The 16,273-nt window shown below is 34.1% G+C and overlaps 1 protein-coding gene across 1 annotated transcript in view; it reads right to left on the bottom strand.

Moving 5' to 3' along the window:
- LOC114339845 (putative uncharacterized protein DDB_G0282133) overlaps nucleotides 1-16,273 on the bottom strand; it is a 537,905-nt gene that overhangs the window by 501,251 nt on the left and 20,381 nt on the right. The gene's annotated exons all lie outside the window — the stretch shown is intronic.

Here is a 16,273-nt window from a genome sequence, read left to right as displayed (position 1 = left end):
TCAAAGATAGATGTTCTTGTATGATTAGATATATAGATTATTATTTTTATAATTTTTGTTCCCAGTTTATTTTATTGATACCAGTTGGACCTGACGTTTCATCTATACACAATTTTCTGATACAGAGTTTAAGTACGAAACACCGAAACCAAAATGAGAAAACATATCGGAAACTAACCCTATACATCTTCTTTTAGCAATCGCTCTCGTGAATGTTTTAATACAATGTATTCATTCCAGAATCCAACTGAAAAACTTTTAATCCTTTGACGAACGATCGAGTAAACTTTAATTACCTAAATACTTAGGAGATTTTTCTTTTATCAATTGTGTTCAAAGGCACAGCAAAGGATCAAAGCGAAAAATTTCTAATCGTAGTCGGTTCGCCGTGTAATTTAAAAGAATGTATTGAATCAATCCGAAAATTTTACAAATTATCGTGAGTTTTTACAGAGAAATGAGTTGTTTTGTGAACGTACCTAGCTGGCTTATTTTCTGTGTTAAATTTTCTGTATTGAAGTCGATACGAAATTTATTTGTCTGTTGGTAACTCAGAATCCCGTTCTGTCAAGTCAGTTTCGATTCAGAATGAAAGGCCAATGTTTTTAGTGCACATTTTCATTTATTTAAAGTGGTATTTTAGTTCATAAGTCCATTTATATTGTTTAAATCTTGTAGCGTGCAAACCCGCTACTTTGTAGAATTTATTTTAATGAGACCCACTCTGCATTTAGTGGTCCTCCCAGGTAGCTGTTGTTTTTCATTTTTAGCAAACATTCATTAGTCGTTCCATCTATACTCTTTTTGTGCACCCTGTATATACATTTTCAATTTTAAAATGAAGTTAGTGATGCCCGATTTAAATTAGAAAAATTATTTCCATTCTCTCAAATAGTATTTATTGACAAAATATTGTCATTTTCATTTTAAACCGTTTAATTATTTCCAGTAGTCGTTCTTTTAAATATTTTATTCCGAAGCAAAGTTATTTATCAAGCCATTAATTTTTTTGTAATTTTAAAACGTTCAACTTTGCCAGTTTCAATAAGAGTGTCTTTTTCGTTATCAGCTAATACTGACCTTCAATTAATTTCTTTTACTTTCATAAATATCATGCTGGTGCCTTTCTGGTTCATTTCTATAATATCCGCCAAGTAGGTAGCATCAAGTAACTACAGACCTAATTGGTAAGTTGTTTTTGTGGTGCTATCATTTAGTTTTCCAATCATATTTTTTATTAATTGACTAACTCGAATTTGCAGAATATATTTATATTTTTACCTATTTGTATTGTAAATTTGATTCATCCAATAAGAAAATAATTTTGGGGTATTTATTTATTTATTTTCCGTGAATGCTAATTCATTAGCATCAGCAGTTGTGTTAAATATTAATTATTTTCAAATTTAATTTATTACGTTAATTTTATAGAAATATGTGGGATTAAATTAATTTATTTTTATTCATTTATTTAATTGTATTTTGTAATTGGGGTGTTCGAATTAAAACATTTGGGGTCTACTATTTGGTTTAGAAGTCACGTATATGATTTTCTGTGCTGCTGGTGGGGAATATTAAGGTTTCGTTGACTTGGGTGGTAGGGGCCCTTCACAAATTTATGCTGCGGGTTATCTACATCTTGATTTCTCTTCTAGGCACCCAGGAGAAGAGCGTGGCCCTAGCCTTAACACGTCCGTTTTGGGCCTGAGATTAGTATGTTCCCCAGATAAGTAACCACGTGAATAGTAAAGTAGCACTTCCTCGAGACAGTCACCCATGGGTTCGACGAACAGTTAATTAGCTCCGGAGGAAACCACCGTACATCAAATTTCCACCTGACGCCTCTCGAAGAAGATCTGGAGCTGTAGATAACCTAGGACAGCACCGGAAGTAGCCTTTACACCACAAGCTAAGTTTTTAATTGAATCTTGTACTTGCCTGTCAGCAGAGACAGTTTTTTTATATAAAGTAACTTCACAATGACTATAATGCAGATCCTGAATTATAACCAAAGAAATGAGAAAATAAAGAATTTATACCGAAATTCATTCCTTTTTATTGATAGTGTACCGTATGCCTGGGGAATGCAGAGGAGTACAAGGGCCCACATAAAGTCTCATGCTCGCTGTGTTGGTGTTGGTGATGTTATGTTGAATTTGTATCTTGGTCCAATGTTGGCATCTGGAGATGAGTTCGATATATCATTGTCAATATGAACACGACAATCTCATTGGGATAAGTTGATAATTTCTTTATGTTTATTATTTTACCAATATTCGGTGTCTATTTGATATTTTGTTGTCGCTAACACAAGCTCTCTTGATTTAGTTTTTCTGATGTAAATTCAAGTTTTTCTTGTCTCCAGACCAAAGTTTCTACAAAAAACTAGGCTAGGAATTACAGAAAGCACAAATGGGATGGCACAGTCGATACCAGTTGAAAGAGGCATACGTCAAGGACTCATTGAGCCCGCTGCTGTTTAACCTCATCATGGATGAAATTATGAACAAACGAGGAAGTGGCTCAAGCGCTTCAAAAAATAAAGAAAGGAAAAGCGTTAGGACCAGATGATATTCCTGGGGAAGTATGGAAAGCATTGGGAGAGGAGAGACAGGCACAAGGTGGCTAGCAAATTTATTTAATAGAATTATGGAAGTTGGACAAATGCCAGACGAATAAAGAAGCAGTATACTAGTACCTGTCTACAAAAACAAGGGAGATACACAGCAGTGTACAAACTACAGGGCTATAAAACTGCTTAGCCACACCATGAAAATATGGGAGAGAGTAATTGATAGACGGATATGTGAAGAGACCGACATATCCGAGAATCAATTTGGCTTTATGCAGGGCAGATCAACAACAGACGCAATTTTCATTATAAGGCAGTTGATGGAAAATACAGGAGTAAAGAAACAAACGCTCATATGTTATTCATTGATCTTGAGAAAGAATATGATATGAGTTCCACGAGAGATTCTGTGGTGGGCACTAAATAAGAAAGGAGTCCCTGTGGTGCATATGTAAAGATTGTGAGGGATATGTATGAGGGAGTAACGACTAGTGTTAGGACAGGTGTGGGAGAGACTGATAAATTTCATGTGAAAGTAGGATTGTACCAAGGGTCGGTGCTTAGTCCGTATTTATTCTCATTAGTTTTGGACCAGATAACAGCTAAACTACAGGGTAACATTCCAAGGTGCTTAATGTATGCTGATGATGTCGTATTAGTAGGAAAGAGTGAAAGAGACTTAAAACAAAAACTGGAACAGTGGACACGAGCTCTGGAGGAAAAAGGTTTAAAACTTAGTAGGACAAAGACAGAGTATTTGGAATGTTCATTTAAAGATGGAGTTACTACAAATAAAAAGGTATCTTTGGATGGTGAACTGATTGTAAAAAGCAATAGTTTTAAGTACCTGGAATCGGTATTACAGAGTAATGGAGAAATAGATGGAGATGCATGCAGTAGAATTAGGGCTGGATGGATGAAGTGGAAGGAAGCGAGTGGTGTGTTGTGTGACAGAAAAGTTCCAATGAAGCTGAAAGGAAAATTCTATAAAACAGCCATAAAACCGGCTATGATGTACGGAACTGAATGTTGGGCAGTGAAAAAGAAAGAGGAACAACGAATGCATGTGGCGGAGATGAGAATGCTTAGGTAGATGAGTGGAGTGACAAGAAAGGATAAAATTAAAAATGAGTATACCTATTAGGGGAAGTCTAGGTTTATGAAGTATAATGTAAACAATTAACGTAAAAAGTGAAATTATATATAGTTCATAACATTAACTACAATCTGTAAAAGTTTCAACTTTCTTCATTGTAAAAAACAAGAGAATTTAAGCATTTTCCGTTAAAATCGTTTTTTTTTTATTTAAACAATTAATAATCAAAAACATTTTTTAGTGACTATTCGTGTATTGTTCCCGCGAATGCATATGTGTGCTAATTTTTAGCCATTTACATTGAAGAAAAGGCAGTCAAATTAACGTTCTAAGCCAGGAACCGAAGCTTTTCACCTCGCAATTTTTACACAATGGATCGATTTGCTTGAAAATTTGAGAATAAGTAGTGGATAGTCCAAGGATCAAAACCTATATGATGCCGAAAGGCGCTTTTACCATGGTGGTGGTTGCCACCCCATCTCGGGGGTGGAAATTGTTTATTATGTTTTGACGACAAAAGTTGATAAAAACGTTCATTTTAAGCAAAAAATGTTCTATATAATTTTTTGATAAAATTAATAGTTTTCGATTTATTCGCTTTCAAAAGTATTAGTTTTTATTCGAAAAAATCAATGCTTTTCGATATTATACTTACTCATTTACGATTCATTCAATTTTTTCCGTAGAAAAAATTTTTACAAACTAAGTTCTTGGGAATTAGATAACCTACAATTTCATATTTAAACTTTTTTTCGTATCTCTGATGCTAATCTTTCTATTCTGAAGAAAATGGCATTTTTTACCAACCTACAAAAATTCGTTATTCGCTTTTAACTCCAGTTTTTTTAAAACTAATCATTGTAAGCCAGTCAAACTTCTAGAATCTATTAATAATACATAAATAAAGAAGCGTAAATAAGGCCAATGACTAAAAACACCGCTAAATTACATTATTATGCTTCGAATTGGATTTCTCCTTTTTTTTTTAATATTGATTTTTTAAACGTAACTTTTTTATTTTTTATCCCAGAAAGTTTGTTAAAAAATAATTTTGTAGGTTTTTACAAAATCTATAAGGCTATTAATATGAAATCCTTTTAAAATCCTCAGTCGCAAAAAGAGGTGACTTTGAAAGGGTTGGCAAAGGTGGTTTTTGCATGTTATTACAAGTTTCAATTGTCAATAGCTTACTCATTTTTTGACGTAGAAAAACTTTTTGCAAACAATGTTCTTAGGAACTAAATAAGCTACAATTTTATATTTAAATATTTTTTCGTATCTCTGATGCTAATTTAAAAACTAATCATTCTGAACCGGTCAAACCTTTAGAACCCATTTACTAATACCTAAATAAAGAAGACGAAATAAGGTCAATGACTAATTTTAATTAGGGTGGTAAGAAGGGGGAAGTTTCCGATCATTTTTTCGCTGAAAAAAAAAAGGAATGACATTATTTTTATTATAAGTCACTTAATGTTTGAGCGAGAGACTATTTTTGTTATTCCTGGAGATAGACATTTTTAAATACTTTAAATTAGTCTGAACAAGTTATCCTCGAAAATACATAGTTTTCCCGTCTTTTGACTTTGAAACTACAATATATAGCATTTGACGAATAATAGCTAACATATAATAAAGTATAGTTCGATTAGTATTGGTCTTAAAGAAAATTAAAAAAACAGTTTCGTTTATTTTGTCAAAAGATGCATTTTTGTTAAGTAAAGTTGTTTTGATAAAACGAAAACTTTTTGAGTTATTAGCAGAAAACTGATTAAAAATATTGATTTTTTCGATATAAAACTAACGCTTTCGATAGCGAATAAATTGAAAACTATTAATTTTATCAAAAAAATGTATAGACAGTTTTTTGTTTAGAATGAACGTTTTTACCAACATTTGCGGTCAAAATAAAATAAAAAATTTCCACCCCCGAGATACGGGACAACCACCCCCATGGTAAAAGCGCCTTTCGGCCTCATATAGATTTTGATCCTTGGACTATCAACTACTTATTCTCAAATTTTGAAGCAAGTCGATCCATTATGTAAAAATTGCGAGGTTTTGTCCAATTTTAAACTTCATTACTTGGACTATTAAAGAGTAAGGCATACTAAGAAAAATAAGCTAAGCTTCTCTTGGATTCTTCGTTAAATATGTAACTTCAATGAGTCCTCTTGTTAAATATTTAAATTTCTGCTAATCAGTGTGACGGTATCATCATAATATCCCGAGTTGTGACATCGATGTTGTAATTGTATCTTTTGTTTCTGTAGCTCATTTTCTTAATGGTATCGCAATTAAATACTGAAGTTAATAGTGAGATGCTCACTCTGTATAGATGTACCTACCACTACGAAAGAAAAGACCGATAAATAAAGAATGTGAGTCTATTATTTTAACCCAGATTTCTCTCAATCTTAAAACGAACATACACCTCTATTGAACCTGTTGAGCACCTGGCACCACTGTAGGTACATCAACAAGTTCTTCAGAAACGGTATATGGTATAAATGTATGTATAGCTGTACCCCGTCAGTTGGTTATCAGCATCGGCACAACAAAAATAAATGATGATTTATCATTTCATGAGCTCCGTCATAGATGCTTGATGCTCTCTTGTTCTTGTGTAGGTATATGAATTCCTCCGAGGCATTAACGAGCCATTGTTGCGGACCAGTTCAAAGACTTGAGGAATTGACTTTAATTATATAAATATCGTGAATGTTATGGGTTTGAGAGAATGTTTAGATTATGATAGAAAGATAAAAGATATCGGGTAATGTTAGTTTAAATAGAGGTATTGTTCTGTTTATAGAGAAGTCACTAAAAACTTCGTCTTAAACTCCGTTTGAAAGTTATTGATAGCATATTCAACAAAAAAGGAAACAGAAAGCAATGTATTAACTATCGAGGAATAACGCTCCTAACATCACCCAGTAGTGCACCTCCTATAAGCCCTCCACCTTCGGTGCCTCTCCTGAGCATCGAAATTTTTTTGTATTGTTTGTGAAAGACAAGTTACATTTCCTTTTCTATATTTTTCATTTGGCTTGGGGTCCCCTCAAACTCCCCCTTGGGTGCGTCACTGACACCACCTAGAAAGTTCTTGCAAACATCCTGCTAAAAAGAATCAAAACATACACACAAAGAAATTTGTTGATGATTATCAATGCGGATTTAGACCTGGCCGCTTTACTATCGACTAGGTATTTACAATAAAAAACAGATAATGGAAAAATGCTGAGAGTTTGATCGTGAGCTTGATCAGATGTTCATAGATTTTAAATAGGCATTTGATAGAGTATGTATGCATGTCATTTAAGATTAAATGATCCGTTTTCTAAGAATAACTGAAAAATTTATTACATTGAGACTAACTAAATTTACGTGCATAGAAATCGGCCCACTTAAAAATTTGGTCATTTTTGATGTCTCATATTTCCTAAACCTGTTGGCCGATTTAAGTCATTTTTTGAACATGTTATAGCCTGATTCTGATTCCTGATTATTTTTGCATGCAGAATTACCCCTTAAAGTTTGTCGCACTTATTTAGAAACACCGTGTATTGATGAAGAACATGTCTAGTTGTTAAAGTACCTAACTTTTTTATTATCCAACATAAACGAATGAACCAACAAACAGAATGTTAAGAAAACCTGAGGCTATAGTTGAGTTTTAATTTTAGTATTTTATAAATGCTAGAATATTCCAAAGGGTGATGGGAATTTTGAAGAAAAACATGTCCATGAACCTAGCAGAGCAAGGTTAGCAGAATGGAATCAGACCAAGTGCATAATTAGGTGCTAATTAAGTACCCCAATCGCGAATTTAGTGCTCCTTTTTTTTAAATTATGACGTGTTCTGCCAGGTACATATGAACTCAGCAGAGCACAACCATAAAAAACATCAAATCGAAAAGTGACCAAGCTTATAATTAAGTACTAATTAGGTGCTAATTTAGTACCCCAATCGCGAATTTAGTGCTCCTTTATTTTTTAAGTTATGACATGTTCTGCCAGGTACATATGAAGTCATTAGAGTACTACCTTAAAAAATCAAAAAAATCCAAACATACCTATCTTAAATTTAGGTGCTAATTAGGTGCTAATTAAGTACCCCAATCACGAATTTAGTGCTCCTTTTTTTAAATTATGACGTGTTCTGCCAGGTACATATGAACTCAGCAGAGCACAACCATAAAAAAACATCAAATCGAAAAGTGACCAAGCTTATAATTAAGTACTAATTAGGTGCTAGTTTAGTACCCCAATCGCGAATTTAGTGCTCCTTTATTTTTTAAGTTATGACATGTTCTGCCAGGTACATATGAAGTCATTAGAGTACTATCTTAAAAAATCAAAAAAATCCAAACATACCTATCTTAAATTTAGGTGCTAATTAGGTGCTAATTAAGTGCACTAATAACGAATTTCATGCTCAGTTTTTTTTTCAAATTTTGACGCGTACTGCATTCAAGTTCATGCGAGGTCAGTACAAAGTCAAGCCGTTGAAAACATCATCAATAGAGTTGCTGGCCTATTTCACATTTGAGTGCTAATTAGGTGCTTATGTAGTACCCCAATCGCGAATTTAGTGCTCCTTTATTTTTTAAGTTATGACATGTTCTGCCAGGTACATATATGAACTCAGCAGAGCACAACCATAAAAAACATCAAATCGAAAAGTGACCAAGCTTATAATTAAGTACTAATTAGGTGCTAATTTAGTACCCCTTTCGCGAATTAAATGCTCCATTTTTTCTTTCCTTTAAGCCATGTTCTGCCGGGTACATATTATGAAGTCATTAGAGTACTACCTCAAAAAATCAAAAAAGTCCAAACATACCTATCTTAAATTTAGGTGCTAATTAGGTGCTAATTAAGTGCACTAATAACGAATTTCATGCTCAGTTTTTTTTCCAAATTTTGGCGCGTACTGCATTCAAGTTTATGCGAGGTCAGTACAAAGTCAAGCCGTTGAAAAAATCATCAATACAGTTGCTGGAAAAACACCTGCAATAAAAGCAATTATTAATAAGATCTAGAAAAGACATAATGTAGTGTATCTCGATAACCGCACTACAAAACTGTACATATGACGGTATAAAAGCAAGAAATAAAAGGAGCTCTAAATTCGCGATTGGGGTACTAAATTAGCACCTAATTAGTACTTAATTATAAGCTTGGTCACTTTTCGATTTGATGTTTTTTATGGTTGTACTCTGCTGAGTTCATATGTACCTGGCAGAACATGTCATAACTTAAAAAATAAAGGAGCACTAAATTCGCGATTGGGGTACTAAATTAGCACCTAATTACTACTTAATTATAAGCTTGGTCACTTTTCGATTTGATGTTTTTTATGGTTGTGCTCTGCTGAGTTCATATGTACATGGCAGAACACGTCATAATTTAAAAAAAAAGGAGCACTAAATTCGCGATCGGGGTACTTAATTAGCACCTAATTATGCACTTGGTCTGATTCCATTCTGCTAACCTTGCTCTGCTAGGTTCATGGACATATATTTTTTTTCCCTTATTTCTCGGAACTAATATCTATAGGTATGTTCCAAGAAAAAAAATTTCGAGAAAACTTTTTACTGACTAGAGTTGTTATTACCGTTTACGTGACTGTTTGCTTACTAGTTAAATACCAAAGTATATACGAAAATGCACCTGTAGACAGTTCATTACAACTGATTCTTAATAGCTGTAGACTGTTGACGTCTGCACTAAGATCAAAAATAACTCATGAATTACATGCGTTTGATGCAGCAAACATCTTTTTAGATTTAAAGTACATACAGTAATAATAAAATGAATGAGTCATATTTGTTTTGATCTTCCAACAGCTAAACTGAACAAAAAATTAGTTAACTCATAGCAAAAGTATGTTGTTATACAGAAGGGTTGGGTCCATCAAAGTAGATACGTGATATAAATGATTGAAAACAAATTTTTTGACATAGATGGATTTGCTTAGTGTGTTAATCTGATGCTACGATCTTTGACCTCCACCTACATCTTTTGCGGAATGTAAATGTCATAAATTTAATGCTGGTAGCTAAAAATTACAAAACAATTAATGTTGCAAAATTACTACTTTATTATCGTAGCGAATACTAACTTCCGAAAGCTTTCACTGTTGGTTTTTATTTTGAGGTTTTATGTCAGGTAGATGCAATGAAAAGCATTACGTTCATTTTTACTATTCGATTCATTAACAAAAATCTAGATTTGTCTAAAAGTATGTGCCCAATATGTATGAATAACTTGTGGTAGGGGAGCAAAGTATGCTAAATGTGCAGTCACTCGAGCGCTTTGGTGACCTATTGGGTTGTGAAGAATAGGTCCTAAAATCAAAAAAAGTTAAGTAAAGTTTTCCATTTTAGTGGGCGCTTGCCATTTTTTAATTTGATTTTCCATTTTCAACAATCGTTTTTTCCGATTATAACGCCATCTATCCATAGTTCGAAAAATTGTTTCGAATAAAAGTTACTTATTTTTACGTAAGGAATCCAAATCGGCAATAAAAAATGAGGGCCCCTATTTAAGATTTTAAAGTAACCCCCCACCCCACCTCCGCGGGGGGTCGTGTTTGATGCCATTCGATAGATTTTTAAAAAATATTGAACAAGTATATTTTACAGTTTTTCGATCTGATGTTCCTTTCGCGAAATATCGCGGGATTCGTAATTAAAATATTAAATTTACCCCCCACCCCTCTCCGTGGGAAGTTGTGTTTGGTATCATTCAATAGATTTTTAAAAAATATTGAGCACGTATTTTTTAGTTTTTCGATCTGTCATTCATTTCGCGAAATATTCGCTTTTCCTTGTGAAACTTTGGGACTCACTTATTTCCTTACGCCCCGTCCAAATCGTCAGATTTTTAAAATATACACTCTTTTGCATGTACTTAATTTACCTTATCTTAATCTGACCATTTCGAGTTTTTTTAAGGATAGATTTTTTATTTCGGGACCCCCTTAACGAACTCCCCTGTGTTAAGAGCCAATATATGGTAGAGGTACATCTGCAGGGTACCAGGTTTCTCCCCATATGATAATCTGACGCGCTCGAGTAACTGCAAAAATCCCCGCTTGGGCTCCCCTACCATTGTAGAAATCGATATTAGCAAGACTGAAGAATGAAGATGATAAAAAAGTAAAAAACTGAAACCTTAGTTCGCCCAACGAATGAATTTGACTTCGAAAAATATATTAGCAGTACTTTACTTATAGAACTGGAATAGAATGGTATAGAACAGAGGTTCTCAAAGTGGGTGACGCGGCATCCTGGGGTGCCTCAAGCATCTGCCAAGGGTAACGTGGAACATTTAAGAACTAACTCAGGTGTAATGTATAGTGTGTGTGTTGAGTAAGTGTCTTGTTACTTTGCAAAGTTGACGTCATAGAAAATAACTTATTTCAATAATAACTTTGAAATTTTATGTTTCAGGATCTCTATTAGTCCCAATCACTGCAGCAGTGGAGCTATGTTTTTATTTTCACGGTGCCAGTTGATTTCGCATAAATCATTTAATTTACAATATTTTTTTATGAAAATTGTTTTACATGTACCTACTTCTTTTTATAATAAATGCTCATGCAAATTTTCAAAACAATTGGTATAGTACTTTTAATTTTAGAAATTCCCAAAAAAGTATATGAATTTCGTACTTTTACACTAGGATAGCCCCTTAAGAAGACGAAGTATTTTACTCAAGAACACAATAACAAGAGATGTAAACAACCTAAATGAAAAATAGTAGTGAAGATATAATAATAACACAGGCCCAAGAAAAGTTCGTCCCCAAATATGTACGAAGATGGTGTATTTATTTTGGCAATTAGACTAGGAGATCCACTTTTGATGTACATAATCCAATCTTTTCAATATCAATATAGGTACGTCTGCATAATGAAAACATACAAAACTGGAAAAACGCAGTTACAATTCCTCTTCATAAAAATAGATGAAGTAGATCTTGAAAATTTTAGTTCTCTTAGCTTACTCATCCACTTATACAAGGTCATTACTCGAATACTCGAAAATAGATTGAAAGTAAAACTCGATGTGTACCAAAAGAAGAACCAGCACGGTTTCGATCAGACCACGGATCAAATGACCATCTTCAGTACCTTAAAACTCTAACTGAAAAGTCTATCGAATATAATTGACTCTTGGTTCTTATATATGTTGACTTCCACAAAGCAGTTGACATAGTGGAAATGGTCGCTATCGTAAAGCACTATCAAAAAGCAGAACAGACCTCAGGTCAGGTATGCGAATATTATTCGAACCTACGAAAAACTGTAAACCATAACAGGAAGATACGTTGTCGTCAAAACTATTTATAACAGTCATGGAGTACTATTTAAACAAATACAGTTGAACTCAAAGGATATGAAGATAAAGTTAAGAATGACAAGGAAACAGTTTTCCTGTAGTTGGCTGTATACCATATAATACAAAAAAAAACCAATAAAATCCTTTATAAAAGGTGTATCCCTCCCACTAAAAATACGGCTGCTAAAGTGCTATGTATTTCCAGTCTTGCTGTATGGCGCAGAGGCATGGACACTGACGGAAACGTTAATGAGAAAGCTGGAGGCATTCGAAATGTGGGTGTATCGACGTATCCTCAAAATATCCTGGACGACTCACACCACCAACTTAGAGGTACTGCGCCGAATGGGAAAACAAAAAGAAATCTGTTTCATAATTAAGAAACGGAAACTTGAATACCTCGGTCATATTATGAGACATGATAAATATCATATACGGTATATATGTCGGTCTTGACGGTCCAGTTAGCTGGGGCTCAGTCGATCGACAAGTTTAGTGGATTTGCGGTCGCTGGTTCGAGCCTCAGCTAGGTCATGAAATTTATAAAAGGCCAACGCCGTAGTATAAAACTCAATAGAGTCTACGGCTTGGTCTGGAATAAACTGGCGTCTGATCGACCTATGGAGGAGCGGTACGGGAAGGGATAAGGGCTTCCGGCTTGGTGATACTCCTCCATAGATCCCTACCGAAGGGCGTTGACGCCTAAGAACGGTGTATACATACATAAATATCATATACTCCAACTGATAATACAGGGTAAAATAGAAAGCAGGCGCGGACCCGGAAGAAGAAGACACTCATGGCTTCAAAACTTACGCCAATGATTTGGACTAACATCGATCAAGTTATTCAGAAACGCCGCAAACAAAATTAAAATTGCTATGATGATAGCCAACGCCCGCAATGGACAAGGCACATGAAGAAGAATAAGAATAAAAGAATAAATATTTAAAATCCCTAAAAATGGCTACATCACAGAAGTAGTTTTCGATTGGTTGACCAATCATCATCAGTGCTTACGTGATCTAACATTCTAACCACCAAAATACAATATTACTTGCTACCATAGTGTCATCATGTGAACAAGTCAAATCAGAGCTGAGATGGTACGTAGAGCGTATTACATGGAATATTTTAAACATCCATGCTTGTTCGCATATTTCATCGATGTTTCCTTGACGGATTACTTTTAAATGGTTTTTACCCACATATTTTTGTAATATTATATTTTGGTGGTTAGCATGTTAGATCACGTAAGCACTGATGATGATTGGTCAACCAATCGAAAACTAGTTCTGTGATGTAGCCCCTTTTAGGTATGTATTCTAAATATATACCTTTTATAAAGGATTTTATTGGTTTTACAAAGACTTGCTAAAGGCAAATTATAGTCATCCAAAACAAAGACACCTGGTGAGAAATACTTAACCCGCCATTACACGCGCTATGAGGGAATCCCTCACCATATTTGTTTATAACCAATGAAATTGTGTAAACTAATACGATAACCTTAAGCACCCAGGAATACCTTTAGCATGGTTCATGAGAGGGTATGAAAAAGTTATAGAATCTTTCAGGCGGTAAGTGTGCTGTGTGATAGTTGAAAGAAGAGACATCCCTCTTCAAGTGAGGGAATTCCTCACTGCGCGTGCAATCACGGTGAAATCACGTTTCTGTTATCTCAAAGAAACTTTTAGGTTTTTATTTAATATTTAGGTATTTTAATTAAAATAGTATTGTTTGGATTAGGTTAGGAACAGTGGCACACCGAGCGGGGGGTTTGGGGGTTAAAATCCCACCCAGAGCATATAGAAATATATATACCTAAAAGAAAGTAGGAAAATGTTACTTGTCTTTCACAAATAATACAAAAAACTTTCAGTGCCCAAGCTAATCCCCCCTCCCCCCCAGACGAAAATTCTAGGTGCGCCACTGGCTAAGAACCCATTTTTAAATTTACCTATTCTAATTGGGAAATAAGCCACAATTTAACTTGAAAAATTGATTTTATTAACGTTTCGAATTTCACCTCGGACGTCGTTATCAAAATACAAAATATTAATAGTTAATTACATAAATACCACAAAGAAATAGCTTCAGAACAGTTGTTAATTTTAATTTGTAATTTTAGTAAAATGAATTCGCGTAAAGAACGTTAATTTCTTCAGTGGCTTGCTGAAATTGAAAATTAAGTAAAACTTGCTTTTGATCTATGTATGTTATTTTTACTTTTGTTTTGTTAAATTAATAAAAAAAATTGGTTTACGAGACTTTCTATAATATGTGAGTACAACCCATTTTATATTTATACATGTTGACATTCATTCTTCCTCGAAATAAGTCGAACTTATGTAGGTGAGGGCGACGCACATACGCGTGCAACCACGTCACAATAGAAGACGCGTGTAACGGCGGGTTAAAGACAAATTGATAGTCGTGTTTATTGCCAGGTAATCTAAAACTTTATTTTTTGCAACAAGCTCCACTTAGGTATTCCTTAATATCCCATGATATCCAATTGTTGTTTATGTTTATACTAAAGGTAATAGAGTAAAAAGGATCTCTATTGTATATAAACATATCACTGGTAAAATTATAGTTTGTAAATGTTTACAGTTTTGTATTAATGCAGACAACCAGTAGCTACATTCGCCATGTTTGTTTATTATACACACTTGACTGATTTATTATCTTCTTAACAGATGTTGACAGTGAGCATATCAACAAACATAAATAAACAAGCTGACAATTTACTGGAATAGTTATATGTATAACTAAATACATAATCCCATCTAAAGTATAGGAAAATATATAAAAAATATACTTAAGTAACTATGTGATATTAATAAAAATTGTCCTAGTATAAAAATACTAAGGATATTATATTATACTTTGGAGCTGATAAATATGTTATGGAACATGATTTTTATGGTCTGCAAAAGAAAATATAGCGTTTTATAAGAGATCGGAAATGCGGAAAAGGATAATTCTTGCCAACAAACCATACTGCTCTCTGTCACAGGTGTTTAGATCCAAAGACATCGATAGTAAAGTTCAAAGTATATAAAACTATCAAACGATCGATAACAACATATAATATGGCATGAAAACATGGATAATGACAGAAAAGATAACAAATCTTATTAATGCTTTTGGAAGAAAGACATTGATAAGGATATTGGGACCTGGGACCCATCTGTGACAATGACATGTGGAGAATAAGGTTCAAACTCTAGTTGTATCAATATTACAAAGAACCCTTTATAGCAAATTATGCAAACATTTTTACAAAGATTACGCTGGCAGGTCACCTTAGAAGAATGGATAATAACAGAACACCCAGTAGAACGCTTACTGGAACTATGGTGGGACATTGGACAGTAGGAAGGCCAAGGAAGAGGTGGGTAGAGGAAGTGAGAGTGAGAATCGATGGTAAAGAGATATTGATGGTGGATAACAGTGTTGTGTCCTCCAATCTTCTTAATGTCATCAGCCCATCTCATTTGTGGCCTTCCTCTGCTTCCCCTTCCTGACCATGCTCTCCATTGTTGTATTTCATGATTCCATCTTTTATCCTTTAGTCGGGCATTGTGTCCGGCGAAGCTCCATTTTAATTTGGCAGCATGTTCTCCTGCGTCTTCTACCTTAGTTTTGCTTCTAATCCATTTATTTGTTTTTTTTTTCTGTAAGCCTCACCCCGAGCATTGATCTTTCCATCGTTCTTTGTGCCAACAAAACAAAACCATATTGGAGAAAAATGAAATAGAAAGGAAAAGAAGAAAACTATCGCAGTGATAATATTAACATACATTAGGAAGGAGATAAGTACAAACTTACAAAAGAAGAAGCACACAAAACAAGGCAGTAGATCAAATCTTGCGAAAATTAAGTTTCTAAATGAATATTAATGCAGGAAAAACAAAACAAGACAGAATAAGAAAGAAAATAATCAAAGAGAAATTACACCAAGAACCCATAGCACTTAATGAAAGAATACACTAGGAAGGTATCGCCATACATGCAAAATGGAAGAAAGTAATTTGGTAAAAAGGCAGAACTGAGCAAGTCTGGGACAAAACGAATAAAAACAAGGAGAAAGAGGAAACCAAGATAAACTTGCACACAGCAGTTAGGAAAGAAGAGAGGAAAATCGACAGACGAAATGAAACATTGATCAAGGGGCAAGAAATAATGGAAGAAATAGATAAAAGATTAGCTATAAATAGCTTGGACTTTGGACGCCTTTTATATGCT

Source organism: Diabrotica virgifera, chromosome 7, assembly GCF_917563875.1.
Source record: "Diabrotica virgifera virgifera chromosome 7, PGI_DIABVI_V3a".
In the NCBI taxonomy this organism is placed as follows: domain Eukaryota; kingdom Metazoa; phylum Arthropoda; class Insecta; order Coleoptera; family Chrysomelidae; genus Diabrotica; species Diabrotica virgifera.
The sequence above is the reverse complement of the archived record's forward strand: the minus strand, read 5'-3'. Positions and strand labels throughout refer to the sequence as shown.